Source organism: Suricata suricatta, chromosome 14 (assembly GCF_006229205.1).
Source record: "Suricata suricatta isolate VVHF042 chromosome 14, meerkat_22Aug2017_6uvM2_HiC, whole genome shotgun sequence".
Taxonomy (NCBI): domain Eukaryota; kingdom Metazoa; phylum Chordata; class Mammalia; order Carnivora; family Herpestidae; genus Suricata; species Suricata suricatta.
In genome coordinates this window covers 51,046,817-51,051,618 of record NC_043713.1, presented here as the reverse complement: position 1 = coordinate 51,051,618, position 4,802 = coordinate 51,046,817, and the positions used below count along the sequence as shown (strand labels likewise).

General features: G+C 37.1%; 1 pseudogene; it reads right to left on the bottom strand.

Moving 5' to 3' along the window:
- Window positions 1-369, bottom strand: part of LOC115278016 — a 1,485-nt pseudogene extending 1,116 nt beyond the window's left edge.
- Window positions 370-4,802: the final 4,433 nt, after the last annotated feature.

Genomic DNA, 4,802 nt, shown 5'->3' with positions numbered 1-4,802 from the left:
TGTTGCACCATTATATAAATCTTCTAAGGTTACGGAGAGCTGATGCACAACATTTTTACCTCTCCTTTCTCTTTGCATCCTTCCTCCTCCTCCAAAAAACATATCAAAGATGTCCATGGGGGAGCCAAAACCACCACCTGCGCCACCTTCTTTAATTGCTTGCTCTCCTCCTTTGTCATATAATTCCCTTTTCTTTGCATGAGAGAGCACTTCATAAGCTTGAGAAATCTGTTTAAACTTCTCTCCTTCATTTGGATTCTTGTCAGGGTGGTACTTCAAAGCCAGTTTCTGGTAAGCCTTTTTCAGTTCTTCCTGGGTGGCATTGGGTTTGACCCCCAAAACATCATAGTAAGTAGTTTCTTTCACCATTTTCTACAGCCGGTGAGCAGGCCAAGGCAGGTGTTGGGGAGCGGGAAGCAGTGGGTTGCTGGGCGCAGCTCGGGCAGCGCCGCTCCTCAGCTTTTCGCCCAGCGTTCTGGAAAGTTCCTTGGAAGACTTTCTTAAGGAAGACATTCAGCTCCCTTATCCTTTCTGTTATGTGAGAACACATTGTGAGAAAAGGTGCTGGCTATGAATCAGAAGAGGGCTCTCACCAAAATGTGACTGTGATGGTGCCTTGATCTTGGACTTCCTGCCTCCAGAACCATGAGAAATAAATTTCTTTTGTTCATTAACCACCCAGTCTGTGGTACTTTGTTAGAGCAGCTTGAATAGACTAAGATTATAATCTTTGAGAGTATTGTGCACAATGTGACTAAACACAAATTTTTCAGCACTCTTTGGAAGCAAGACTCTAGCAAGGAGGAACAGTGACATCAGGTATTTCTGTTCACATCTCTGAATTTTGGTCATCTCCTTGGTGTTTCTGATAGCTGTCTGATCCTAAAGTCATAGCTGAAGGAAATTCACTTACTAGAGTAATGGAATAAAAATCTCCTGAAAGACAGTAGAAAGTTTAGCCTTGAGGACAGTGCAGAAGAATTAGAAGCAGAATTGTGTCTGTTGGAACCACTCAGACTTATGGCAAACACATTCAAATAAAAATCATATTCTTCAATATATAAGCCTTTTTGTGTGTGTGTGTGTGTATTTACAAGACTGTCCTAATGAGGAAGCAGATAGGAGACTATATTCAAGGAAAGCTTCCTAAAGCTGCACTTTCAACAAAGTTTAGCAAAAAGTTGAGTGGCGTGGAATTAAACTGATATTTACTTTTATTGTTATTCCAAACAGATGTGAATTATGTTTTGATTTATGGAGTTTTAGTGTTGCATGGTAAGCATAACTGCATAATAGACTACATCTAGATGTCCTGCTATTCTTTAGTAACAAGTTACATATATGAGTGAGTGAGTGAGTGAAGGAATAAAAGCAGGAAAGATTCAGAGAAAAGTAAACAAATCTTTTCATGACTGATACAAAGTTAGAAATAAAAACTGTGTTTCATTTATACATATCCTGGAATATATTTCTTTTTGAAAGGAATTCTAAGACCGTCTAAAAATTTAGTTTTTAATTAAAGATATAAAGTCCATACATTTTCCTCTGCTTTTAAAAATATTTACAATAAAAACATGGCTTCCAAGTGTGTTTTCTTCTGAGAATGTTCTTTTTATTTTGAAATATAGGTCTTTAAAGTTTTTCTGGTTTAATTATTCTTAGAAATAATAGATATTAAGAGACACCTCTGGTACCCCACTAAGTGAATCACTGCAAGACATTGGGAATTTCAAGACTTACATTTTCCTACCTGATAAGTAAAAATGCTGATGAACCACTATGCTAACTTTGCAGAGGCATTTCATGGGATCTTTTAAAGGAAGCTTATAATCAAATGGCCCCAAAATGAAAAGTGTACAAATGGTACACACTATAGATTGTGTATTGTAATCCTCTAGCATTTTTATTATTCAGAACATTGAGGAATCAGACAACTAATTTTCCTGAGTTGTCCTAGAGCCTCATAAATTTGGGGAGATGAACAGAACAGTGTATTTCTGAGAGGCAAAACACTAATTCAATCATAGCTTGTCTAACTTTAGAAAAATTATATCTCAATCAAATCACATAAAATGTGCTACATTTAGTCCCCTACAGGTGGGGTACATAAGTGTTTATTATGTTATCTTCAGTACTTCCTGAGGTTAAAAATTTCAAACTAAAAAAGGTAAAAGTACCCCAAGGGAATTCATTGTTTAATAGAATTACTTTGTTAAGCAAATAATTACTCACCAATTTATGGTTCTTATGAAATAGTGTGTTAATCCAGGTCTCCCAGAAGCAGACACCAAAATGGGATTAAGTGTATGGAGATTTTCATTGGAGAGTGGCTCTGTGAAAGAAAGAGGAAGGGAGCAGGGGAAGCCTGGAGCAGCTGTCTGTCCATGATGCAAGTGTGGTCCAAGTGAAGATGTGGGAAAACCTAGTCTAATTATCTTGAGGATGAAGGTCAGAAGGAAGATATCCAGCACAAATGCTCTGGACCTGGGGTGAGATCTTGGATATTCTAGATTTTCCCACTGACATGTGACTGCAACTGCAGGAATGTGTTAGGGCAGACAGGAGAAGATCACCCAATGAACCCACAAAATTCTAATAGTAAATCCTTGTTGCTTTAAGCCACCACGCTTTGGGTGGTCAATAACTGATGCACAGAGTCAAGGTGAGATAAGCCAGAGTTCTTGTCTTCTTCGATGTGAGTAGAAAGTTTCCTGATATGGTGAGTTTTAACATCTTGCCTTAAATGAGTCCAAGGTCTTACTTTCTGTCTCCATATAGCCATTAAAACTCATGATCTTATTTTATAGAAATAGATACTCCTCTCCTCTCTAGAGTAGCTAAAACTTCAGTACACTTGAACTGCCTTGATATTTTTTAACATTGGGGGATTATTTTTCTTACCTTGTAGTCCTCTCAGGAATGTGTTTAAGAGGGTGTGGATACGTGAAGTCAGCATTTGTAGAGGTTTTTAGGTTGTCTAGTCTGCCACTGTGTTAGACATGGGAGTCTCCATCTGGCACTTTTGAATGTTGTCTAGAAATAGTATTTTTATTTTTACCAAGAAGTTTACTTGACTATCCTGTCAGGGACTTGGAGAAGGAACTTTAAACTTTACCTTGTAAAGTAGTGGGCTCCATTGCTTTGTTTTAGCTTTTAATATACTAAACCCTATAGATATACATATACAATGTATATTTGTAAATTACTTTCTGTGGCAGTACATACTTGTAAATTAATGAAATTGCATTTTAGGAAGAACAGCAAACCAATTTTGCTCAATTAGTATGAACTTAAAATGTGGCATATGAATTAAATAATGTCAAAAGTCAAAGGAGGTAGAATAATGTGTTTTTTAAGTTAATTTTAGAGTAAACACGTTTATAAAATAAGATTTTTTTAATTTATAGATTTTGTAGTATAGTTTTAAAACTATAGTTGGCACAACAATGTTACATTAGTTTCAGGTGTACAACATAATGATCTGACAGTTCTGTACATTACACTGTGCTCACCAGAGTATAACCGCCATCTGTCACCATTTAACACTGTTATAATACGATAGACTGTATTCACTGTGCTATACCTTTCATTCCTGTGATGTATTCATTTCATAACTGAAACCTGTATCTGCCATCCCCTTCACCAATTTCACACCACCCCCTTTCCCCCCACTCTGACAGCCACTAGTTTGTTCTTTATAATTATGGGTCTATTCTGTTTTTTGTTTCTTTGTTCAGTGGTTTGTTTTTTGGATTCCACATATAAGTGTAATGATAGGGTGTTTGTCTTTCTCTGTCTGAATTATTTCACTTATAATACCTTCTGTTTATATAATTAAATACCTTAATTATTTGACTTACAATAATGCCCCCTAGGTCCCTACATGTTGTTGCACATGGCAAGATTTTATTCTCTTTTTGTGTCTCAGTAATATTCTATTTTACATATATCACACCTTCTTTACCCATTCATCTACGTAGTGTTTTAATTTTTTTAAGCCCTCATTAGTGAGCCAGAAATTATTCAACAACAAATGTTGAAGAGTTGGGGTGGAAGTGGAGTTTGGCAGAGGAAATCTTAGTGGTTTTTATTTTGAGTAATGAGAAAAGAGTCCTTTATAGCCAAAAAAAGGATTAGTAAATTGGACAAATAAAGAAAAAAGGACCCGTATACAACCAGAATCTGCATGAGGTTTTCGGCTGTTCCCACTTAACACTTTTACCAGTACCTCAGGAGAGAGGTGCTGGTGTTATCACCAGTTTGCCTCTATTTGTGGAGTGGGGTCTGTGTATGCTGTGTCTGTCTCTATCTATTCTATATTCTTTGTGATATGCTCCATTAGGTGAGTTTGGTCAATTTGAGTATTGTTTTTAGTTGTACTTTAAGATGCTGAATCAACCAACCCATCAATTAACCAACAGTAAGTAATGAAACAGACTCCTAAGCCTCTGATATTACTCAGGAGAGATACTTGAATTGGATCAGCTTCTCTTCCTAATAGTTTTGGTTATCCAGGTGGGCAGAACAACTATGCAGTCTCCTATAGGGAAGACTCTACTGAGACTTATTTCTATCTTGTGTGCCATGTAGTTTTGCTTGGACCAGCAATGTATTTCTTTTTTTTTTTTAATGTTTTATTTATTTTTGAGAGACAGCATGAGCAGGGGAGGGTTAGAGAGAAAGGAAGACACAGAATCCGAAGACAAGCTCCAGGCTCTGTGCTAGCAGTCAGTACAGAGCCTGACATGGGGCTCGAACCCAGGAACCAGTGAGATCGTGACCTGAGCCGAAGCTGGACGCTT